The sequence below is a fragment of the Scyliorhinus torazame genome, chromosome 3, assembly GCF_047496885.1.
Source record: "Scyliorhinus torazame isolate Kashiwa2021f chromosome 3, sScyTor2.1, whole genome shotgun sequence".
NCBI classification, from domain to species: Eukaryota; Metazoa; Chordata; class Chondrichthyes; order Carcharhiniformes; family Scyliorhinidae; genus Scyliorhinus; species Scyliorhinus torazame.
Genome location: NC_092709.1, coordinates 314,020,779 through 314,047,488, shown reverse-complemented (window position 1 = coordinate 314,047,488; position 26,710 = coordinate 314,020,779). Strand labels below are relative to the sequence as shown.

Below are 26,710 nucleotides of genomic sequence, written 5' to 3'. Positions count from 1 at the left end.
GGATACTCTGTGGCCGTGTGAGCGGGGGCCGCTCAGAGAGGAGGGGAAAGCTGCAGCAGAGGACCGAGCTGCAGAGGAGCATGTGGTGGCCGCACAGACTGGAGGACCGGCCACCCAACAGGCCGAGGAGGAGGTGCCATGGAGGCGCCGCATGAGGCCTCGTCTATACTGGCGGCGAATGCCGTTCGAGGACCTGCCGGCCCGGGCATGCCGTCAAAGACTCTGGCTGAGCAGAGAGACAGTGTGACACATCTGCCAGATGAAGGCACACCTGGCACAGCAGGTGTATGGGGGAGGACACCCGCTCGTGGTGACCGTCAAGTTGACGGTCGCCCTGAATGTCTATGCCACGGGGTCCTTCCAGTCGCCAAGTGGGGACCTGTCCTGGATCTCAATGGCCTTGGTGCACAGGTGCATCCGCGCCATCACGGACGCCCTATATGCCCAGGTACACCCAGTGCCATGTGGACTGAGCCCACCAGGATGCCCAGGAAGCGGGGTTTCCTGCCATAGAGGGGATGCCCCGGGTCCAGGGACCAATAGACGGGATGCATATTGCCCTACGGGCACTGGAGGAAAACAGGCTGGGGGTAAGGGGGTAAGGGTGCGGGGTGATGGTGAGGGGTGTGGCCATCCAAAATGGTGCCTACACGTATCGATGGGAATATGGTCAACACAGAGTCACAGACAGGATGCAGCTTGTAAATATATAAGGGCTGCAGCCCGGACCTTGCAGAAACTGACACAGGGAAAAGGCCGTTGAAAGGCTATCCCTTAATGGGCTGTAGGTAGAAACTGACAATATGTGGCAGACGTCGTGGCGTCGGTTTCCTTATTTGGGAAGGCCTTCGTGCCTCGGACACTAAGGGCCATGGCCAACTACGACCCGCCCTGCCATCGAGGTGTCCACCACCAATTGGTTGAGATCGATCAGGGTGATCGAGGCCTGATCGGTCTATTGGACATCTACCTGGGACCACCCAAAAGCACCCAAAACCTGCAAGGGATAAAAGGTGCTGCGCAGCCCATCACCCGCGCTCTCGACCACCGACGACAACAACGGTGATACCTGCACCAGCCAAGGAGAGGACCATCCACAGAGGGACCAGAGCCGGGGACACCGACGACCAGCAACAGACATCCAGCACTGTCAGACGATGGATTCCAGATAAGGCCATATCTGCTCTGTGCTTGCCAGCCACCTGGATGTGAAGTTAGGGTCGTTCTTGTGTCTTAGTTTAGAGTGCAACTTGTATGTGTGTGTTTACTGTGTGTGCGTGTAATAAACTAGTACCGCATTAAACAACTTGTGAGGTCATTTGTATACCGTATACGGGTTAAAGACACACTGTGGTTCAGAAGGTACAACAGGGGTGAGGGGGGGCTTTGACAAAGGGTCACCTGGACTCGAAATGTTCGCTCTTTTCTCTCCCTACAGATGCTGCCAGATCTGCTGAGAATTTCCAGCATTGTCTCTTAGGTTTATTTTATAAGGGTGAGGGCTGAAGGGTGAGAGGGTGAGGGGGGGGGGGTCGAGGGGGGTATAGGCTGAGGGGGGTGCGGGGTGTGGGGTGTCCACACATGTGTCATGGGGATCCGCAACTAAGCAGGGTCTCACTTGCTCGCCCGCCGCCGGCCTCCACCTCGATGACCACCCTTTCCTCTGGGCTGCCGACCACATCCAGTGTTCTCAGCTCGAGCACGATGAGGGGCCGCAGGTCTGGTGGTCCCCCTCCGGTCTTCTCCCGCTCCCGACGGTTGTGTGTGGCCATCTTCTGTGGGAGGCGGGTTGGGGGGGGGGGAGCAAACACAAACAACGACACCGTTAGACAGTCCAGGGGTTGAGTAGGTGATGGCCTCAGCGGCCAGGGTGCTGGCATGGGGGCAGGGTGGGACTTTGGCGGTCCCCTGGGGGGGGAGGGGCCAGGTTGCAGGTGTGTGTGTGTGGGGGGGGGGGGGGGGGATGGGGTTAGTGCCAGGGGCACAATGCCTACTTACCCTGGCCCCTTTGAGGGAGTTTCATCTGGCACTGCTTGCCAGTCCGGGTGACATTGCCCTTGGCGCTGACCACCTCCGCCACCTGCACCCAGGCACGGCAAACAGCGGCGCCTGGTGGCCTTCCTACTGTGCCGGGGTACAGGGTCATCCGCCTCTCCATCAGGGTCCAGAAGAGTCTCCAGCTCAGCGTTTCTGAATCGTGGCGCTGTTCTCCTTCCAGCCATCTTGTTGACTGGGACGGTGTGTGTGGGGGGATGGTTCATTTAAGTACGGCTGTGGCGTGTGAGCCTCATGTGCTCTAATCATGGACCCGACGAATCCGGCGCTAGATTGCATGGAACCAGCGGTTGTGCTCCTCGCGGCGATAGTACTAGCCCATGTAGAGTTGCTGAATCGCTGCACCTGTTGCACCATTTTTCCTGTTATAAAACACCACTGTTCCCACGCCAGTGTCAGTTCTTGGTCTCAAAATCGGAGAATCCAGCCCAGGGTCTCGTTGGGTCCAGCTGAGGATGTTCCCTGTGGACATCAGCAGGGTATCTAGGATACTTCGGGCTAGAATGATCTCTTGGGTACCGATGGTGCGGAAGGCTCTTGGGTATGGGCAGGTAACTTACCGCATCCGCATTAGCAATTTGCATCCCTGGTTGATGCAGGAAAGCACAGTTGTGCCAAGCAGGGCCCAACGCTGCACCATTGCTGAGGCCATGCGCCTATCTTCCCTTAACAGGCCCAGCAATGGCTTGTGCTCAGTCACTACGTCGAACTGTCGGCCGCATTTCTTCACACCGAATATAACCACTATGCATAATTTTGTTCTGCTTCAGAAAGGGTCCTTGAGGCAAAGGAAATAGGGCGTTCCGTACCATGTCCCATTGTGGGATAAAACTTCCTCTATACCGTAAGGGGACGCATAACATGTCAGCACAATTGGTTTCCCCGGGTAAAATGCACCAATACTCTGCTTCACGACTCGGAAGGTTTCCTCTTGGGGCTCTCTCCATTGTCACCACTGGTTCTTCCTCAATAACTGGTGTAATGCTGCCAATGTTGTGGCTAAATTCAAAATAAACCTTCCACAGTAATTGACCATATGAAGGAAGGACTTAAGCTCACTGACATTTTTGGGTGCAGGGACGTCTTTCATAGCTCTGACCTTTTCTTCCAAAGGGTGCAAATCCTAGGTAAATCACTTCAGAGGACTGAAAGGTACATTTCCCATGTTTTAGGTAGACCCCAGCATCACAAAATCTCCTACTTCCTCCAGGCTGGCCACATGTTCTTCTCGTGTAGCGCTGGTGATTAGCACAAGGTAAACCATCACCTTGGGAATCCTTTGGAGAATTTCCATCGTGCGCTGGATGATGGTGCAGACTAAAGTTTGACAAGGTGCCGCATAGGAGATTGTCAAATACGTTAAGACCCCATGGTGGTAAGGGTACGATCCTGGCATGGATAGAGGATTGGCTGACTGGCAGAAGGCAGAGAGTAGGGATAGAGGGGGCTTTTTCAGGATGGCAGCTGGTGACTAGTGGTGTTCCGCAGGGGTCTGTGCAGAGACCACAACTTTTCACAATATACATTAATGATCTGGAAGAAGGAAGAAGGCACTGTTGCTAAGTTTGCAGATGATACAAAGATCTGTAGAGGGACGGGTAGTATTGAGGAAGCAGGGGGGCTGCAGAAAGATTTGGACAGGCTAGGAGAGTGGGCAATGAAGTAGCAAATGAAATACAATGTGGAAAAGTGTGAGGTTATGAACTTTGGAAGGAGGAATTTAGGCATAGACTATTTTCTAAATGGAGAAATGCTGAGGAAATCAGAAGCACAAAGGGACTTGGGAGTCCTTGTTCAAGATTCTCTTAAGGTTAACGTGCAGGTTCAGTCAGCAGTTAGGAAGGCAAATGCAATGTTAGCATTCATGTCAAGAGGGCAAGAATACAAAACCAGGGTTGTACTTTTGAGGCTGAATAAGGCTCTGGTCAGACCCCATTTGAAGTATCGTGAGCAGTTTTGGGCCCCGTATCTAAGGAAGGATGTGCTGGCCTTGGAAAGGGTCCAGAGGAGGTTCACAAGAATGATCACTGGAATGTACAGCTTGTCGTATGAGGAATGGTTGAGGACTCTGGGTCTGTACTCGTTGGAATTTAGAAGGATGAGAGAGGATCTTATTGAAACATACAGGATACTGCGAGGCCTGGAGAGAGTGGAGAGGATGTTTTCACTTGACGGAAAAACTGGAGCCAGAGGACACCATCTCAGACCAAAGGGACGATCCTTTAAAACAGAGATGAGGAGGGATTCACAACCTATCGAAAAGACAGAGAGGTGGACAGAGGGGGCGGGGTTGCCTTGTTAATTAGGAATGAAATTAAATCAATAGCACTAAATGACATAGGGTCAGATGATGTGGAGTCTGTGTGGGTAGAGTTGAGGAACCACAAAGGCAAAAAAACCATAATGGGAGTTATGTACAGGCCTCCTAACAGTGGTCAGGACCAGGGGCACAAAATGCACCACGAAATAGAAAGCGCATGTCAGAAAGGCAAGGTCACAGTGATCATGGGGGACTTCAATATGCAGGTGGACTGGGTAAATAATGCTGCCAGTGGACCCAAGGAAAGGGAATTCATTGAATGTTTACAGGAGGGTTTTTTGGAACAGCTTGTGATGGAGCCCACGAGGGATCAGGCCATTCTGGACTTAGTGTTATGTAATGAGCCAGACTTGATTAAAGATCTTAAAGTAAGGGAGCACTTAGGAGGCAGTGATCATAATATGGTAGAATTCAATCTCCAATTTGAAAGAAGGTAGAATCAGATGTAAAGGTGTTACAGTTAAATAAAGGTAACTACAGGGGCATGAGGGAGGAACTGACGAAAATCGACTGGGATCAGAGCCTAGTGGGAAAGACAGTAGAACAGCAATGGCAGGAGTTTCTGGGAGTAATTGAGGACACAGTACAGAGGTTCATCCCAAAGAAAAGAAAGGTTATCAGAGGGGGGATTAGGCAGCCATGGCTGACAAAGGAAGTTAGGGAATGCATCAAAGCAAAAGAGAAAGCCTATAATGTGGCAAAGAGTAGTGGGAAGTCAGAAGATTGGGAAGGCTACAAAAACAAACAGAGGATAACAAAGAGAGAAATAAGGAAAGAGAGGATCAAATATGAAGGTAGGCTAGCCAGTAACATTAGGAATGATAGGAAAAGTTTCTTTAAATACATTAAAAACAAACGGGAGGCAAAAGTTGACATTGGGCCGCTCCAAAATGACGCTGGTAATCTAGTGATGGGAGACAAGGAAATAGCTGAGGAACTAAATAAGTACTTTGCGTCAGTCTTCACAGTAGAAGATATGAGTAATATCCCAACAATTCTGGAGAGTCAGGGGGCAGAGTTGAATATGGTAGCCATCACAAAGGAGAAAGTGCTAGAGAAACTAAGGTCTAAAAATTGATAAATCTCCGGGCCCAGATGGGCTACATCCTAGAGTTCTAAAGGAGATAGCTGAAGAAATAGTGGAGGCGTTAGTTATGATCTTTCAAAAGTCACTCGAGTCAGGGAAAGTCCCAGAGGATTGGAAAATCGTTGTTGTAACCCCCCTGTTCAAGAAGGGAACAAGGAAAAAGATGGAAAATTATAGGCCAATTAGCCTAACCTCGGTTGTTGGCAAGATTCTCGAATCCATTGTTAAGGATGAGATTTCTAAATTCTTGGAAGTGCAGGGTCGGATTAGGACAAGTCAGCATGGATTTAGTAAGGGGAGGTCGTGCCTGACAAACCTGTTAGAGTTCTTTGAAGAGATAACAAATAGGTTAGACCAAGGAGAGCCAATGGATGTTATCTATCTTGACTTCCAAAAGGCCGTTGATAAGGTGCCTCACGGGAGACTGCTGAGTAAAATAAGGGCCCATGGTATTCGAGGCAAGGTACTAACATGGATTGACGATTGGCTGTCAGGCAGAAGGCAGAGAGTTGGGATAAAAGGTTCTTTTTCGGAATGGTAACCAGTGACGAGTGGTGTCCCGCAGGGTTCAGTGTTGGGGCCACAGCTGTTCTCTTTATATATTAACAATCTAGATGACGGGACTGGGGGCATTCTGGCTAAGTTTGCCGATGATACAAAGATAGGTGGAGGGGCAGGTAGTATGGAGGAGGTGGGGAGGCTGCAGAAAGATTTAGACAGCTTAGGAGAGTGGTCCAAGAAATGGCTGATGAAATTCAACGTGGGCAAGTGCGAGGTCTTGCACTTTGGAAAAAAGAATAGAGGCATGGACTATTTTCTAAACGGTGACAAAATTCATAATGCTGAAGTGCAAAGGGACTTGGGAGTCCTAGTTCAGGATTCTCTAAAGGTAAACTTGCAGGTTGAGTCCGTAATTAAGAAAGCAAATGCAATGTTGTCATTCATCTCAAGAGGCTTGGAATATAAAAGCAGGGATGTACTTCTGAAGCTTTATAAAGCATTAGTTAGGCCCCATTTAGAATACTGTGAGCAATTTTGGGTCCCACACCTCAGGAAGGACATACTGGCACTGGAGCGGGTCCAGCGGAGATTCACACGGATGATCCCAGGAATGGTAGGCCTAACATACGATGAACGTCTGAGGATCCTGGGATTATATTCATTGGAGTTTAGGAGGTTGAGGGGAGATCTAATAGAAACTTACAAGATAATGAATGGCTTAGATAGGGTGGACGTAGGGAAGTTGTTTCCATTAGCAGGGGAGACTAGGACCCGGGGGCACAGCCTTAGAATAAAAGGGAGTCACTTTAGAACAGAGATGAGGAGAAATTTCTTCAGTCAGAGAGTGGTGGGTCTGTGGAAGTCATTGCCACAGAGGGCGGTGGAGGCCGGGACGTTGAGTGTCTTTAAGACAGAAGTTGATAAATTCTTGATTTCTCGAGGAATTAAGGGCTATGGAGAGAAAGCAGGTAAATGGAGTTGAAATCAGCCATGATTGAATGGTGGAGTGGACTCGATGGGCCGAATGGCCTTACTTCTGTTCCTAGGTCTTATAGGAGGAATTTCTTCAGCCGGAGGGTGGTGAATCTGTGGAACTCTTTGCCGCAGACGGCTGTGGAGGCCAAATCACTTGCGTCTTTGAGACAGAGATAGATAGGTTCTTGATTAATAAGATCAGGGGTTATGGGAAGAAGGCAGGGGAATGGGGATGAGAAAAATATCAGCCATGATTGAATGGCGGAGCAGACTCAAAGGGCCGAGTGGCCTAATTCTGCTCCAATGTCTTATGGTCCTATGGAATCACCTTTTGGTCTCCTGGAAGAGGCCTTTGTGCATATTGATTGTATCAAAAGTCTGAGACTCCTATTCCAACTCTAGTTGCAGGTAGGCGTATTTAGGTCCAATTTTGATTAGGTGAGGCATCCTGCCAACTTGGCATAGAGGTCTCCAATTCAGGGAATCTGATACCGATCAACCTTGGCAGCCTGATTTATGGTTATCTTATAGTCCCCAAAATTCCTTCTCAACCGATCAGGTTTAATGACAGGGACTATTGGCAGCTCCCACTCTAAAATCTGAACTGGCTTGATTACCTCCAGCTCATCCAGTGTCCTTAGCTCTGCTTGAACCTTCTGATGCAATGCGTATGGCACTGGCCTGGCCCCCCCAAAAATTGGGTGTTGAATCTGGATTGACATATATCTTGGCTTTTGCACCCTTAGTTCAGCCCAGTGTTTTGTGGAAGACATCTTCATACCTCCTCAAGACATCTTGGAGGACGGCGTCAGGTATTTTGAAGATCTCCAGCCAATTGAGCCTAATCTTCTGTAAGCAGTCTCTTCCCAACAGACTGGGTCTATATTCTTGCATGGCGGCCCAAGGTAGATTGGCCTCCTGCCTTCTGGAGGCCAATAGGCTGTTCCAAGGAATTTCAAAATCCACCCCGGTGTATGTTGAAAGTTTCGCTGTAATACTCTTTAAGCTAAAAGACTGTGTTCCTGTACATAGATATCAGAAGGTTTGCTCACCCACTGCAGTCACCGAAGGCCCGGTGTCAACTTCCATTTTAAGGCGTCTACCGTTTACCCTTAAGACAATTTGAGTCAGAGCCTTTTTACTCAATTGGATTGCATTCAACTGCGTACCGCCATATTATTGGTTAACCTCCCCTTCAGTCATGCTTTGAAGGTCAGTGACGCCTTGTTTTTCACACGCTAACACCATAGCTATCTCAATCGCTTTTTCCAATGCAATTGTGGTCTCTGCCAGAAGCTTCTTCTGGATATTAAGGACGCGCAATATATCACTGAGTATGAACTCACAGTGCTCAGCAAGCTGGCGAGGCCTGGCTATTGTAGCCATCTGAGATGGCCACCTACAAAGGACCATGGGAATTATGGCCAATCCCGGACTCAGACAGATACAGAGCTTCTGTGTATCTGAAACACAGGTAGTTAGACCTGATCGAACCCCCCGTTAATTTTCATTCTTAATGGCCCGTTTCCCAGGACAATAGGACTTCAATCAAGAAACCGGTATAGCCACAGACTGATCGGCGCCACTCCCGTTACTCAGAGAGACCAACTGCCAAGGTCAATGACCGCTAAGGACCCGCCCAGCTATCCAAGGCACCCGCCCCTTTATTGGCCGAAATCGAAGGCAGTGATTAGAGCCCTGTCGAACTATTGGGTGCAAGGTTAAGGATCGCCCCAAAGAGCGCGAAATCCCAGAGGGATAAAAGAGGACACAGCCATATGTTCTGTCTCTTTTGGATCCAGCCTGTGCCAGCCTCCTTTGAATCCAGCCTGTGCCAGCCAACTGTAGAAAGAACAGCCAGCCAAGTTCAAGACCAACGATCGCTCCTTGACGGATGAGCCCAGCAGAGAAAGAGCCACTTTCTTCGAACCAGCCAAGTGAAATCCAGATAAAGGCCTTATCCACTTGCACAGTGCCGGTCGCCCTGAAGTTAAGTATAGGTTATTGTAGCTGATAGGTGTAGTTTAACTCGTAGTAGATATTGTGTTTGCATGTCGAAGTAATCCTTGTGCATGTAAATAAACCATCTTTTGAACTAATTAACTGGTTGTGTGGTCATTTGATCGATATAAGGGAAGGCTTGTGGTTCACCGAGATAAATAGAAATACCCACAGTATTGGCGACGCTGTTGGGACATAACATCATATTATAAATAGAGCCTCATTATCATAAAGAGCAATACTATGAAGGCCTGACTCGTCATGGTCCCTCACTGCAAAATTGAATTTATAACATTGGAGGATAATCAAAGTCTTGGGCTGTAACGTTCTTGAACCAATTTCACCAACTGGTCAAAAGTCTTCGAGTCGGAGGCCTCCAGTGATGTAAGATTCCTAATCAAATTATAGGTCTGGGGCCCCAAACTGTCAGAAGCATCACTTTCTGCGTGTCCTCGTCTGTGATCTCATTTGCGGTAAAGAAGAAACGGAGTCATTCAATGTACTGACTCCATGATGCAATCCCTTGGTCAAATGGGTCTACTTTCCCAATGATAGGGATTTCTATTCACAGTTTAAATGATTCTGACGCTTACTCTGATTTCTCAACTGCTCCTTGCTTCTCCCTCGATGTACGAAGGCTGTGATCAAAAATATTTTTCTTGTCACCAATGAAGTGGCTCTCCACATACACTGGAGGCTTCATTAGTAAAGAAAGGGTTTATTGGTGAAAGGTAAAGGCAGTTAGATACCAGGCACGGAACACTATACATCAGGTCTTTATTCTTCAGCTTCCTGGTTCACACTGCCCGGGGTCCTATTCCGAGGAACCCAAGCGAACTTTCCATTTGCCGTGGCTCACGGGCTCCCATGCGATTGGCCCCGAGCCGGTCATGTGGTCAGTCCTCCCTTACTTCCCTATAGCCAAAGCCACCCCTTTAGCTCATTCTGCACTTGTTCAACCCTTCCTCGTCATAGCCTCTGAGATAGCCAACTTTAATCTGATTGTCTTTTCCAGTGGCTCAATAAGCATTGTAAATCATATAAACAAAAAACAGACAGCCCGGGCTGGTTCTTCTTTGTAACTGAAATGCTTGGATATGATCCCATTTATATTCCGTGCAGCCAGAGGGAAGTTATATGGTAACCCAAATCCATTTAATGCACTTCAGTCGCAGATTGAATCTGTCTTTAACACAAATAAGAACATTTCGGCTCCAACCAGTCAAACAATTTCTCCGTACTGAAAGAGACCACCAGAGTCTCCTTTCGCGCTTTGACATATTGGGAACAATCTTGAATGAGCAACATGTGTTATTGATGGATTGTCTATCCCTGATAAGGCCGGTTTGTTTTGGCTGGATTAGACTAGGTGGAAATGTTTCATATTGGGCCTAAAACTTAATGAAGACAAATAAATCAACATTTAGTAAAGAGATGGCTTTTGACTGGATGGTTCTGAATTGGGGATTTTTTTTTCAAGCTATTCTTGTGTTACCTCACAGCAGAGTAATTGTTCTAAATCCTCAGGAGAAAAAGAGTTAACTGATTGACAAAGGGACGTTTCCCTATCAAGATGAACTTTTGCTTGGAATGTTCTTTTCAAAATCTCAGACATCTTAAAAATACACAGTTCAAATAATAACCTGCAAATTCTTAACACATCTGTATGAAGCCCCATTTGCTTGTTAACATTCCAAAAGCAGTTGCCATTTATAAATTATACAATACAATATATTTATCATTGATTGATAACAGTATTTGCCTTGTTGGAGATTGGGTGGCACATTGGAACTTGCAAAGCTTGAAATGCTATTTTAAGATTGACAATTAAAAACATATCCTTCCAATATTGAGGTATAAATGACCGTAGGAAGATTCACTTAGGAATAAATTGAAGAGATTTCTTTCAATGTTGTTCAACAATTGTATTTAAATTCCATGCATCACATGAAAAAGCATAAAAGTGAAGGAAGTGGATCAGCTAAGAAATGCTTGCACACTTGAGAAAGAAACAACAGCCTACAATTTCCAACCTTACCCATCACCATCGGTTAGCTCAGTTGGCTAGATGGCTAGGGTGGCGTTCAGAGCAGTGCCAACAATATGGGTTTGATTCCCATTCCAGCTGAGTTAATCTTAGTGCTGTTACAATCCCCTACAGGGACAGAGCTGTATAGCATCCGCTTCCCCCCCTACACACCTAAGTATGAGCTACTCAGGTGACTAGGGGGTGCAACTCCCTTCTAATTGGAGGAGCTCCCCAAAGAATATGAACTCTGACCTGGGAGCAGTGTGGAGTGTGAAATCCTGTCAGCCTGGCCTCTGGTGGAGTCTTTGCCTCCGTCTACAGCTGGCGACGAGGATGGGATGAGCTGCCGTACGAGGCAAGTGCTGCGAGTTTGGATTGTTTCTCAACCATCTCGGGAGGCCGCTCTCCGACCGGCAGGCATGGCATAACCAGGTAAACCCAAGCTTTTTGACGCCCACTCAGACAATTGGACCAGTACGTTGAAAGATTTCAACTTTTTTTCCGCTCAAACGCCATCACCAGTGACGAGCGACAGACCGTCACCTGGCTGACCGCTGTTTGTGAACCGACTTATTCACTAATCGGGAACTTGATTACCCAGACAGGCTGGACGGGTTGTCATTTGCCACGCTGATTGACCGGGTAGGCCGTCACCTAAATTCATAGCCACTGTTTATGGTCCGAGTCATAGAATCATAGAATCATAGAATTTACAATGCAGAAGGAGGCCATTCGGCCTATCGTGTCTGCACCGGCCCTTGGAAACAGCACCCTAATCCCATACCTCCACCCTATCCCTACACCTGCACCCTTTCCCTGTAACCCCACCTAACCTTTTTTGGACACCAAGGGCAATTTAGTATGGCCAATCCACCTAACCTGCACTTCTTTGGACTGTGTGAGGAAACCAGAGCACCCGGAGGAAACCCACGCACACACGGGGAGAACATGCAGACTCTGCACAGACAGTGATCCAAGCCAGGAATCGAACCTGGGACTCTGGAGCTGTGAAGCAACTGTGCTAACCACTGTGCTACCGTGCTGCCTTACAGGGGCACAGGGGAATACTGAGTACACTTCTGGGGACTCACTGCCCCCTGCCAGTTCGGAGCCGCCCTGTCTGAATCGCTGCGGGACTGCTTTGTCTGTGGACTTCAGGACTGGGAGATGCAGCCAAAGCTGTTAATGGAGACCACCCTGACCCTTGACAAGGCCGTCAACATAGCGCCCTCCCAGTACAGCGCCGACCGCGGGCTCCATGGAACTCTAGGGCCTGGCGGTCCGGAACATTGGGCGTCGCCAAGACAATCGGCCGACTGTTACTGGACTTGCCCCAGAGCGACCGTGGAGCTTCCCACTGCACAGCTTTCCCCGATGACAGATGCCAGTATTGAGTGGGAAACCAAGGCCAGGAGCAAGGCACTGGATAATCACATGAGGGCGCTGTCCCCGGCAACGGACAAGTCACCATTTCCCACCAAGCAGCCGCACACATTTCCTGGAGGACCTGCACGCTGAGGAGCCAACCCTACCGCTGCTCTGTGTGACTGGCCCCAGAACAGCACCTATCTGGGTGACACTGATGTTAAACAGACACCCTACCAAGATGGAACTGGACACAGGAGCGGCGGTTTTGGCCATCAGTCTATGCACGTTTACCGCCATCCGGACAGGTCTTCAGCCACGAGAGCTTTGTGACCCAGAGGCCCGACTGCTCAGATATACCAGGGAGCCCTTAGAAATCGAGGGCACTGCCCATGTGTCCATGGCATACAGAGACCAGTCCATGAGCTTACCATTGGTGGTAGTCCGAGGCAATGGACTCAGTCTATTGAGACGCGATTGGCTGCGTCACCTACACTTGGATTGGCAACCTGTGTGTCAGATGTACCCCCTTGGGTCAGATGGAGTCAGATGTCCAAGTTCCCTTTGGTTTTTTTCAAAGCCCTAGGGACATTAAAAGAGCTATGGCCATGATAAATGTGGAGGAGAACACCAAGCCCTGGTATTCCCGCCCCCGCCCTGTGCCATACGCACTTCACACCAGGATGGACCAGGAATTGGACCGTTTGGAGTTGCTGGGGATAAGTCGCCCTATCGACTATGCCGATTGGGCCATGCCCATGGTTGCCGTGTTGAAGCCGGATGTGTCAGTACGGCTCTGTGGGGACTATAAAATAACCGTGTATCCCACCTTGACCGCTACCTGATCCCTCGGATCAAGGATCTCTACGCCCGGATCAGCGTTGGAAAAATGTTCACTAAGCTGGACATGAGCCATGCCTGCTTAAAGTGGTGCTCAAGACAAGTTCCTGGAAATACGTGATGATCAATACCCATCGGGGATTGTATTAATATACGTGGTCGCCGTTTGGAGTCTTCTCGGCTTGTGCGATATTCCAGAGGGTTACGGAGAACATCTTGTGAGGGTTGCCAAGGGTGTCCGTCGACCTGGACGAAGTTCTCAACACCGGGACCTCGCATCAGGAGCACGTGGAGAAGCTAACCGAGGTCCTCGAGCCGTTTAGTCGGGCCGCTTCCGCCTCCGGAGGGAGAAGTGCGGTTTGCACGTGCCAGAGCCCACATATCTGGGATACTGGGTGGACAGCAGAGGCCTCCATCCAGTGGTGGAAAAGGTGCAGACGATTCACCAGACCCCACCCCTCGCGATCAAACGGGACTCCACTCTTTCCTCAGGCTCTCCCATTCTTTATACCAAAGGCCTTTTTTCGGAAATTGGGCACGATCATTTTAGGCTTTGTATGGGCGGGGAAGGTGCCGAGGGTCGGAAGGACCCTTCTGCAGAAGCAGAGGAGGCACGGGAGATTGGCATTGCCGAATCTGCTTAATTTGTGGGCGGCACGGCAGCACAGTGGTTAGCACTGTTGCTTCACAGCGCCAGGGTCCCAAGTTCAATTTCCAGCTTGGGTCACTGTCTGTGCGAAGTTTGCACATTCTCACTGTGTCTGTGTGGATTTCCTCCGGGTGCTCCGGTTTCCTCCCACAAGTCCCGAAAGACGTGCTTGTTAAGTGAATTGGACATTCTAAATTCTCCCTCTGTACCCGAACAGGCGCCGGAATGTGGCGACTAAACAGGCGCCGGAATGTGGTGACTAGGGACTTTGCACAGTAACTTCATTGCATTGTTAATGTAAGCCTACTTGTAACAATAAAGATTATTAATTAAATTATTATTATTAGGTGGCGAATGTGGATAGGGTGCGGCAGTGGTGGGAAGGAGAAGGGGTAGAATGGGTTAGGATGGAGGAGGAATCTTGTAAAGTGACTACTTTGAGGGCTATGGTGACGGCAGCATTGCCAATGGTTCCGAGTGGGTATTCTGGGAGCCCGGTGGTACAGTCCATGTCAGCAGGGGCTGACACAAAGAAAGGTAAATGACCACCCCCCCGATCAAGGAATCGCCCCATTATTGGAGCATATCGAGCCAAGTGATTGGGAACAAGTCCAATCACTTGGAACCAGGTACAAGGTCTGCCCCGAGAGGCGGGAAGCCCCTGGGGACTATAAAAATAGGGGCCAAGTTCAACTCGACCCTTCTCTTCCTGCTCGCAACCTTCGAGACCCTTCTACAAGAAACTGTAAGTGTTACTCCAGCGATTGCTACCAGATAGGCGCTCCTGACTATTGACTTGTACCAGCTTTTGAATCCCGCAGGCTCAGAACCAATTCGAACGACCATTCGTTTCCCTGACCTGGTGGGCCACTTCCAAAGTTAAGTATTGGCCTTTAGTGGTAGGTAGTAGTCTAGAAGTAGGATTATTGTATAAGTATTAATTGCTGTATATAATAAATGAGCGTTGATTTAACTCTTACTAAGCGGTGTGTTGCATTATTGATCATGACTTGGACTTGAACCACGTGGCGGTATCAGAAAGATACCTGGCGAGTCATGAGCAAAGGTGACAGAATAAGAATAAAGTAAACTAAGGCTAAAACGAACAACAAAGATATGGAACCAGTTGAGGGGGCATTTTCGGGTGGAAGGGATGTCGGTGTTAATGCCGCTGTGCGAGAACCATGGGTTTGAGCCGGGGGTGATGGATAGGGTATACAAGAGGTGGAGGGAAGTGGGGCTGGCCAAGGTGAGGGATCTTTATTTGGAGGAAGGGTTCGCCAGTCTGGAGGAGCTAAGGGAAAGGGCAGAACTGCTGATGGGGAATAAATTCAGGCATCTGCAGGTTAGGGACTTTGCCTGAAAGGTCTGGAGGGGGTTCCCTAGGTTGCCAGGATACACCCTGCTGGAGTGACTCCTGCTTCCGGACGTGGAAGGGGAGGGAAGAATTGAGGATATATACAACTGGTTGGGGGAGCAGGGAGGCGAGCGGGTGGAGAAATGGGAAGCGGAGTTGGGAATGGAGATCAATTTTGGAACATGGAGTGTGGCACTGCGTAGGGTAAACGGGACCGCCTCTTGTGCAAGGATGAGCCTGATACAGTTTAAGATAGTGCACAGGGTGTAGCAAATGAGTCTGAGAGGTGTAGGCGGGACCCAGTGAATCACGCGCACATGTTTTGGGGTTGTGAAAAATTGGGAAGATTCGGGGCGGGGGTGTTCGTGGTCTTAGCCAGTTGAAGAGGATGTGGACCCAGACACTTTGGTGGCGATATTTGGGGTTTCAGAGAAGCCGGAGGAGGAAGGTCAATGTTGTGGCCTTCGCCTCTCTGATTGCACGGCGGCAAATTTTGCTGGAGTGGCGGTCGGCATCGCCACCGGGGGTCGAGGCTTGGTTGGGTGACCTGTCCGACTTCCTGCAGTTGGAGAAGGTAAAGTATGAGTATGAGTTAAGGGGCTCAGTAGGGGGGGGGGGGGGGGGGGGCGGGGTGCAGGGTGTAGGGCGTGGAAAAGGGGAAGAAATGTGTACAGACTGTATGGTTGATTGCTGGGAAGTATGTTTCCCGGGGTGCTTATTTGTTATAACTTGTTTTGATACATGTTTGTAATAAAATATACTTTAAAAAAAAATAAAGGCCACCCAATTGATTCACCTGCCAACAGTAAAACCAGATGGGCCACGTAAAAATAGCATTCAATTGACCTTCTTATGATCTAAATCGCCTGCTTGATTGGTGGCGGGCATGTTTCTGACTCTTGCAATGTTTACAATCATCTAGGAGTTAAGTGCTTTCACTTCTTTTTCTCAGCAGAAAGCACTCTGGATGTGGTCATGAGCTGTCAATCATACTTCGATGTTTATAAACATTGTGGTTAGTTTCACAGCAGGCTATTTGAGATCCATTCAAGTGTGAAAGGAAATTAAAATGATAAATCTAGACAACTGGCTGCCTGGAAGCTGTCAATTACAGACTACTAAAAGTGAATAGAAGCCTTGCAGGTCAAAGGATCTGACGGGGTTTGAAGCCTTGTGATGTGATTTTGGCTTTGTATTAAGTTACAGCTGCTGCTCTCCAGAGACCTGTCTGAGGCAGCAGGTGTAATGTACAGGTGAGTGAGAAAACAGTATTTTTTTCCACAGTTTCTGTCAGGACTGGTTTTTTTTGGCTTTCAGGCAAGGGTGAGTGATGGGAGAAGAGGAGAGGATTCTATTCTATGGGGAGTTTTGTGATATGTGGGGTTCTCTGTTGGGGGGGTTCCCTGTTATGGGGCTTCCCCATAATGGGGGCTCTCTGATGGGATCTCTGGTGGACGGTGTCTATTGGGGGTCTCCAGTGGGAGGGGTTTGTTGTTGGGGGGTCTTTTGGAGGTATCTGGTAGGGGTCTCTGACGGTTTCTGGTGGGGGTCTCTGGTGGGTGGCATTTGTATTGTGGGAGAAGGGAGGCCCTCCGATGGTCCTGGGGGTGGCACCTACCTTAAATACGGCGGCACGGTCCCAGGTTCGATTCCCGGCTTGGGTCACTGTCTGTGCAGAGTCTGTACGTTCTCCCTGTGTCTGCTAGAGTTCCCTCCGGGTGCTCCGGTTTCCTCCCACAAGTCCCGAAAGACGTTAGGTGAATTGGACATTCTGAATTCTCCCTCTGTGTATCCGAACAGGCACTGGAATGTGGCGACTAGGGGCTTTTCACAGAAACCTCATTGCAGTGTTAATGTAAGCCTACTTGTGAAAATAAAGAATATTTAAAAAAAATAAAAACACTTACCCCCTTGGCCCACCGTGAGGTCCACCACGCTGGCCATGCTGGGAAATACTTATACCAATCCACACCCATGTGAATGCGACCCAGAGGGCCAGTGAATCATGGAGGGGTGGAGAACACAAAGCCCAAGCACGAACCCTGATGTTGCCGTCACTGGACACCGGAGCATTGGAAACATATCAGCGGCTGGTGCCCATCCCATTTATTCCCGATGCTGGATTTTTGATTTTATTTAATGTGTGTACCTTTATGGATATGGCCACAGATCACCAAAGATTTGTGGCAGACGCCGCAGTATTAGCGACTGGGTAAGAATGGTCACAAATGTGTGTTCTTGAGCAGCATGAACTTTGTATCAAGCTGCCATACTCAAACTGTTATGGTGCCCTCTGGCATTACTGTTGTGACAGATAGTTTCCATGAGGAAAGCCTTCATCCTGGTCAACAAAACATCTGTCATCTGCCAGGTGCAATGCTAATTGATTAATCTGACATTTTGTTCCTGCGGTGACTTTAAAAGACACAGTGGCGTAAAAGTTCAAGCCAGCAAGCATCCCCCCAGCCACTGGCAAAGCTGTCCTTGTCGCTAATCCTGTCTGAAGGTCAGGCTGGAGAACGCGGTCTAAACTGTGCGACTGGCTCCCTTATGAAGCATAGCCAGCCCAGACAAAGATTCCTCAGCTCAGGCACTTGCTGAGCAGCTGCGTCAGGTCTGGTTGTGTTATGGACAGTCAGCTTTCGCTGCTTCCCAACTCAAAAAGCCAATGATGGGCATGCAGAGACATTCACCCCCTTCCAACCCGCCACAACACCCCCTCCCCCAACCTGCCTGCTACCATCCCCACCCTGGCAAATCGCAACTACAAAGGGAAAGAGACTGTTCACATAATGTCACTTGAAACAGTGCTAGGCAGACTACATCAGTACCCCAGGGAGATGTGGTGCTGTGGAACACCCTCCACACAGCCTGAATGGGTTTTGTCAATGATACCAATGTATCAATGCCTTGCAGATTGCTCAGTTCACGGTCCACAGCTCTGCCGACTCCCGAGGGAACGTGCTAGTCTCCCTAGTGGCATCGGATTAGATGCCACGAGAATTAAATTCTACTCCAAAAACCACAAATTGGTAGCTAAAAATAATACCGAGCAAATGATCCCCAAAGAACACATTTACATCAACAATTTACATTTATACAGTAATACAAAGACAAAATAGTGCGGATGCTGGAAATCTGAAATCTGAACAGAAAGTGCTAGAAAAACCCGAGGCCATACGACCCTTCTTTGGAGCTCCTGATGTCAATGTGGGTCAGCGGGAACAGGGGTGATGGGTGAACTGGATTTGGTGTGTGTTGGATACAGGCAGTAGAGTGTTGGATGAGCGCATGTTAATGGTGACTGATTGATGGAAGGTCAGTCAGGAGTGCACATTAATCGTGAAGTCTAGAAGTAACAAGGCATGGTTGGGGGTTTCAACACGGGCGGCACGGTAGCACAGTGGGTAGCACTCTTGCTTCACAGCTCCAGGGTCCCAGGTTTGATTCCTGGCTTGGGTCACTGTCTGTGTGATGTCTGCACTGTAATGATCTGTACATCTGTACATACATCTGCACATACACCAGGGACTGCAGACAGATGTAACAGCCACAGCATCACTAGAGGGCATCAGAGACGGGTATAAAGGGTCCAGCCCAAGGTAGGTTCCGCCTCTTTCAGAAGCACAGGGTTAGTGAGCAGCAGCAGACAGAGACAGCTCAGCATAGGCAGTTTACCTTAGCTTCACCGGTCATACCTCTTGACTATTATATCTAGTTAAGCTCTGGAAACAGAACAAACCCATTGAATAAAGTATTTGTGTTAACTGGAAGTCTACAATCTTTATTCAGTCTCAGAGAATAACATATGATACCAGGAGAGATTTCAGAAAGCTTGCTAGACACCAGCAAGAGAAGAAGGACTTGAGATGGATATTTGACTGTGGAAGACTTAGCAGGAAATGGATCCTTGACAACTAACTGATTCGATGGAACTTGTTGGAACTCCATGGCAGCTGGAAACAGCCGGTAATTTAAGTTATAACTGGAAAATGTTTGAACAGCTGTTCCAAATATTTATTACAGCTAATGATTTAAGCACTGCCTCTGATGCAACGAAAATAGCCTTACTACTCTCAAGAGGAGGGCACAAAGCTAGAGAAATCTATAATTGCTTTAATTACTTAGAAGGTGAGCACAACACCAAATTAGAAGTTATACTCAAAAAATTTGATGAACACTGTAAGAGTCACTCTGGTAAGATGCTGGAAAGATTTAACTCTTGTCAGAGAAACGGAGGGCCCATCTCTGATTTTATTACAAATCTCAAGTTAATACCACAAGGCTGTGATTATGCTGATTTCAGAGACACTGTGATAATGCATCAATTAATTTCTGGACTGTCTGATAAAAATTTGAGGGAAGAACTATCACAAAATAAGTATCTAACTCTAGAAATCGTTATACAAAATGCCTTGCTTATGAACAATCAATACTTTGAATCTCTACAAACACAGAATCATCATTTAGAAAACAAAATTGGTAAAAATGGCACGAACACTCACCACGAGGCGGAGGCAGGGTTGAATCGGAGGAAGACGGAGGTTCTGAGCGGCAGCCATCTTGATAAAGGAGCCGCACATGCGCAGTTGCGAAAAGAGCACACAGTACAGGAAACTCGGAGTGCGCATGGGCAATCGAGTCCCACGCATGACGTCACAAGCGTCATGACGTCAGAGGACCAGCACCATGCCCACTTAAAAGGGAAATGCACGAAAATGAACAAAACTAAATTTAAAGCTGCAAAACCAAATTTTCTTGCCTCAAAAGACAGAACAAGGCCCAAACTTACATCAGCAGTTGAAAATAACTTTCACAACACCCTGGAACAAGCAGCTAGCACCGCCCTAGAAGATGATATGGTCCTTGTAGACTATGGCACATCTTGGGAGATGGCTGCCCCAGTACCAAATCCGAACCGCAACTAGAGGTGTTGTACCGTGAAGATCCCAACGATGAGTTCTTCGGATTGGGGAATCTTCAGCCCAGTATATATGACATCCCGACTCGTGAGTCCAGGATTATGCTGTGGCCTGACGCCAAGAAACAGAGAATGGTCCACGCACCACGAAGGGTCTCAGCCTCCACACAAGAAGATGATTTCTTGATTGAACATGAAGAGAACGATCACAACTCTGAAACAGAAAGCGATGATTTGTCTATCGAACAATACACTCAATACTGCTCAGACATGGCTGAGTTATTCGGATATACTGATCACAGCATCTGCAACACGGTTGAAAAGCTCAATACGACTCTTATCATGGTAGATGAATCCAATACCAGGGTGCCATGGCAGATCGTCGATACATTGGATGACAGCAATACCCAAGACGAAGACGACGCCCCACAGAGAGCACAGAATGACTCTGTTGAAAGAGCACAGATCGACTCTAGAGTGAGAATACTGCACGACTCCACAAAGAGAGCGATGACAGACTACACAGAGAGAGCGATGACAGACTCCACAGAGAGAGTGATGAAGGACTCCACAGAGAGAGCGATGACAAACTCCACAGAGAGAGCAATGAAGGACTCCACAGAGAGAGCGATGAAGGACTCCACAAAGAGAGCGACGCAAGCCTCCACAAAGAGAGTGATGCAAGCCTCCACAGACAGCTCGGTGACAGACTCAAAAATGGAAGCAAGCAAATAGTCCATAGCGAACGCCATGTATGTACAGGACCATGAAGATCTATCAAGCTTATTTGAGCCACCAGAAGAAGACACTGAATGTCTACCCACTGTATGACAGACAAGTGACGAAGAAATCACAATTCCCATACAGGATGTGCAGGATCATAGTGAGACTGACATATCTCAGCTCGTCTGCACAGAAGCACTCAACAATCAGAGGACGGCCACCCATGAGTCCAGAGAGACCACGTCAATTGAAATCTTGAAGAAAAGGAGCACAAAGAGATCACAGATGAATCAAATGAACCTGAAATGACTCCAAAAGAGGAGCACCAAGAAATCAATGATAATTCAAGTGAACCAGAAGTGACTCTAGAAGAGGAGTACCAAGTAAGCAAAGAAGAGGAATCGAATCCACCACAAATGACTGATGTCACCAACATCAATGCAACATCAGATCATTCTCAAGAAGAAACGCTCAATGTAACAGATACCACAAAGGACACTGACACCAATAACTGTGACAATGACTCAAATCATCCACATGGCACACTCATTGAGCGCAACAAGAACAACAAAAACCACAAGAAGCACAGCAGAACCAAGAACAACAGCAACAAAAACAACATGCAGCGCAACAAGAACAACAAAAGCAACAAGAAGCATCCCAGAAACAACAAGCACGACAAGAAAAAGAACAATAAAAGCGAAACAATGAAAACAGAATCAACAAGCGCAACGAAAAGAACAACAAGAACGACAACAACAAGAATGCCAATGAAAACAACCAAGACAGAAACAACAAAACCAACAACAAGAACGACAACGAAAACAACAAAGACAGAAACAACAACAATGAAACAACGACCTGTACAACATGGTACAACTCTGCACGGGAAGGACAATGCCACAGCACACTGCGAAACAATGACAAGACTACAAACATACCATGGCATGATAAAGAATCTCACGAATTCACATCTGCTCCAGAACAAACAAGCAAAACAGCTTTCACAAACGATGACATACAGAATCTATACCACAAACACAGGAAAAAGTCGAGGTCAGAATCGCTACCCACAATCAAAATGGAACAGGGGAAAAAGGTGTCCTCACCATTAAACGACTCATCAGCAAAGCAGCCGAGTCACGTTCCGACAGCAACCTAGCTCTGATATCGTACCGAGCAACCCCATTGAGCTCAGGACTATCGCCAGCGCAAATGTTCTTCGGCAGAGAAATCAGGATAACCCTACCGGCAAAGCAATTCCGAGACCCCGGCAACGCACCGGCTCTCGACGACATGCGGGCACTATGCTCCAAACAAAAACTATACTACAATCAACATGCGATCCCACTCAAGCCACTGACAATAGGTGACACCATCAGAATCAGGGACCCAGAAGACGGATGGTCTGAGTCAGCCACGGTGATCAGGCAGGAGGCACGCGGTCCTACATTGTCAGATCGTCTGCGGGAGTACTTTTTCGCCGTAACCGTCAGGATCTATTAGAGATTCGACCTCCAATGCCAGTATTTCCCACACTAGACTTGACCGAGTCCACTTGTCCACAGGACGTTCCTCGCCACACAACGCCAGACAGTACTCTTGATTACATCAAACCATCATCCCTACTACCACCGTTAAGACGCTCCAGCAGAAGCCGTAAGGCACCCGACCGGCTAGATTTGGGACGACACTTCAACACACGCACAAGACGAATATGGACATTTCTCACGATGGACTCACAACACAGTTAATTGTTTCTATATTACTTTATCATTTTCAGTGTGCAGATTTGCATATTCTCACCACTTGTTATGTACAGTTTTCTTGAGGCCAGTATAGAAAACATGTCCACTAAAAGGAGGGGGATGTAGTGATCTGTACATCTGTACATACATCTGCACATACACCAGGGACTGCAGACAGATGTAACAGCCACAGCAACACTAGAGGGCAGCATCAGAGACGGGTATAAAGGGTCCAGCCCAAGGTAGGATCCGCCTCTTTCAGAAGCACAGGACTAGTGAGCAGCAGCACACAGAGACAGCTCAGCATAGGCAGCTTACCTTAGCTTCACTGGTCATACCTCTTGACTGTATTATATCTAGTTAAGCTCTGGAAACAGAACAAACCCATTGAATAAAGTATTTGTGTTAACTGGAAGTCTACAATCTTTATTCAGACTTAGAGAATAACATATGCACGTTCTCTCCGTGTCTGCGCGGGCTTCCTCCGGGTGCTGCGGTTTCCTCCCACAAGTCCCGAAAGACGTGCTGTTAGGTAATTTGGACGTTCTGAATTCTCCCTGTGTACCCGAACAGGCGCCGGAATGTGGCTATTAGGGGACTTTCACAGTTACTTCATTGCAGTGTTAATGTAAGCTTACTTGTGACAATAAAGATTATCATCATTATTACAGCATATGAGCTGAGACGGGGTAGTGTTGGCCAACTTAATAGAAAGAGTTGCTCTTAGCGATGGTGCGGATATGTAATCGGACGCTCATTCTCACATCAAATACAACACCAAGTTTGCAAACAGGCTGGTGCAGCCTCAGCCAGTTGCCTATATCATGCCATCACTAATGAATTTATCATTTATTAATAGTGGAATGGAGTACAAAAGCAAAGAAGTTATCTGGAAGTTTTATACAATACTGGCAGGGGTATTGTGTTCAATTCTGAGAACCACTAATGCGAAGGCATTGGAGAGGGGACAAAGGAGATTTACTGGAATGGTGCCAGCGATGGGTCACTCAGTTGCGTGAAGAGACCAGAGAAGCTGGGGTTGGTTTCCACCCAGCAGGGAAGGTTGGGAGAAGATTTAAGAGACATTGAGCACCCAAAGACAGTGGCATTCCATCTTCTGAATCCACCAGTGGAGTGTATCCGATAATATGTTAATTGCTTCCAATTAACAGCAAGAGCAGGATATAGGACTTCATCCTGGCCAATGGGTGCTGGAAGGCGGGTGTCTGATTGGGAGATAGCAGGTGTGACCCAGAACTGGGTCATAACCAACACTTTAAAGGGGCCCCTGGTACGGGACACTGTCAGGGGGCCCAGCTGGTGAGCAATCTTACAGATTCAGCGTACAGACACAAGACTTGTGCAATTTCAGTCTTGTAAGGTGAGTGCATTCAAGATCCCTGCAAACCTTGTCACTCTTTAGAGGTGGCCTAATTTTTAACCTTCAGCAAGTCTCCAACTATTCGGCATTGGGGATATTTATTACATGTTTTCGTACGGCGATGTCTGCAACATTGGAGCGAAGGGAGAGGCAGACTAGAAGGGCCAAACCAACGCCTAGATTCAGCGCAGATTCACTGAGAACCCTCCTTGCATGAAGTTTCAGACCCACCTGAGGAGCTCATGCTAACCCCTGGCAAGAGGAGGATGCCCAGCCTGACAATGTGCTGCATGGGAGGAGATGGCCAAGGTGGTCAACGGTGTGGGCATAGTGAGAAGGATTTAGTCCCGATGCCAGAAAAGTCTCAATATGACCAAATAAAGTTGGCCCTGTGACTATGGCCTCAGTATGACGAATCTTGGTCCAGTGCGTGAAAGGTCTTAATAGCAAATGCACGAGGCAACTGAGATTTGCTGCTCGTCAAAGGCAGCATGATTCCACAAGGACACTGCTGTCCTAGACCAGGCCATTGTTCAATTCAAACAATGGTCTGGTTATAGAACTGCTGGTTTGCAGGATGACCTTATGACACATAAGCAAAGGGCCATTTGGCCAATCAGGTCTGCACCGGCTCTCCAAATGAGCATTATGACTTTCTGTCATTCATCTGCCTTTTCCCCGTAACCCTTGCACATTGAATCTGTTCAAATAATCATCTAATGCCCTCTTTAATGTTTTGAAAAAACCACCACACTTCCAGGGCAGTTGCAGCCCAGAGCTGAACCACTCGGTGTGTGAATAAGCTTTTTTCTCACATCGCATTTGCTCATTTTGCAAACTCACTTTAAATCTGTGCCCCCTCATTAATAATAATAATGATCTTTATTGTCACAAGTCGGCTTACATTAACACTGCAATGAAGTTACTATGAAAAGCCCCTAGTCGCCACACTCCGGCGCTTGTTCGGGTACACTGAGGGAAAATTCAGAATGTCCTATCCACCTAACAGCACGTCTTTCGGAACTTGTGGGCGGAAACCGGAGCACCCGGGAGGAAACCCACACAGACACGGGGAGAATGTGCAGACTCCACACAGACAGTGACCCAAGCCGGGAATCAAACCTGGGACCCTGGAGCTGTGAAGCCACAGTGCTAACCACTGTGCTACCAAGCTGCCCTCCCAATCCTTTTATGAGCTTGAACAGTTCCTCCTACACGTTGGAACCTTGACAAGCTTCATCATCTGAGTTTGACACCATCGTTCAAGGGTACATGGTGAGTGTAATCTCACGTGGGACAGTGAAATGGTCAAGATGTATTGTGTGATAGGGCTGATGTAGCCAGGTTATTGCTGCCTCACTGATGTCTCTCTGTTACAGGAGAAACCTCTTCTTTACAAGCTCTGCCAGAGGCCACGCAGCAACTCCCATCCCAGGATGATGTAGCGTCATATCCTCTCACAGCAGCCGGAGGTCACCTTCGAGGGTCTGCGAGTTCCTCCTGACCCTCGGGGGCCTTCCGCTGCTCCCTTCTCCTTCGGAATCATCACTGAATCCTGAGCCTCCCCTGTGCTCCCTTCTTCCGCTCATCCATCTTCTCGTCCTCCTTATCCTTCCTTGCTCCTCACTGGAGGTTGACACTCCAACCGATACCACAGTGCCCATTTGTTTCAGAGACTTTATACCCCTGGGAAATGGCAAGGGAAAAAGTCAGACACCCAGGAGAGCCTCTGACTGAGGAAAATCCTCCAACTCAACCAATCATAAAGAATTGTGGAATCATTGAATGGGCGGCTCGGTAGCACAGTGGTTAGCACTGTTGCTTCACAGCGCCAGGTACCTGGGTTAGATTCCAGGCTTGGGTCACTGTCTGTGCGGAGTCTGCACGTTCTCCCCGCGTCTGTGTGGGTTTCCTCCGGGTGCTCTGGTTTCCTCCCACAGGTCCCGAAAGACGTGCTTATTAGGTGAATTGGATATTCTGATTTCTCCCTCTGTGTACCCGAACAGGCGCCAGAATGTGGCGATTAGGGGATTCTCACAGTAACTTCATTGCAGTGTTAATGTAAGCTTACTTGTGACACTAATAAAGAATATGATAGATTATTATTACTTCATAGAAAGGTTACAGCACAGAAGGAGGCCATTCGGCCCATCTTGTTCATGCCAGCCTGAGGACACCCAGGTGTCCTTTCTAATCCCACCTTCCTGAACCCGGTCCGTAGCCCTGCAGCTTACAGCAGACCCAGGTACCTTTTAAAAGAGTTTAGGGTCTCTGCCTCCACCACCAACTCGGGCACCAAATTCCAGACTCCCCCAACCTCTTTGTTCCCTCTACACCTTCTGCTGCTTATCTTGAATCTATGCCCCTGGTTCTAGAATTCTCCACCAAGGTAAACAATTTTATCCTGCCCACTCTATCTCTGCCCTTCATAATTTGTACACCTCAATTAAGTCACCCCTCCAGTCTTAGAATCATAGAATTTACAGGGCAGATGGAGGCTATTCGGTCCTTCGAAAGAGCACCCTACTTAAGCCCACACACCTGCCCTTTCCCCGTAACCCAGTAACCCCAGCTAACATTTTTGGACACTAAGGGCAATGTAGCATGGCCAGTCCACCTAACCTGCACATCTTTGGGCTGTGGGAGGAAATCGGAGCACCCGGAGGAAACCCACGCAGACACGAGGAGAACGTGCAGACTCCGCACAGACAATGACCCAAGCCGGGAATCGAACCTGGGACCCTGGAGCTGTGAAGCA

The 26,710-nt window shown here is 48.2% G+C and overlaps 1 long non-coding RNA gene across 2 annotated transcripts in view; it reads left to right on the top strand.

Annotated features, from left to right (window-relative positions):
- Positions 1-25,735, top strand: part of LOC140409241 (uncharacterized) — an 82,969-nt gene extending 57,234 nt beyond the window's left edge. For both annotated transcript variants that reach the window (XR_011940310.1, XR_011940311.1), the window contains exon 3: positions 25,332-25,735. This is a non-coding gene — a long non-coding RNA (uncharacterized lncRNA). The remainder of the gene's footprint in view (positions 1-25,331) is intronic.
- The last annotated feature ends 975 nt before the right edge of the window (positions 25,736-26,710 follow it).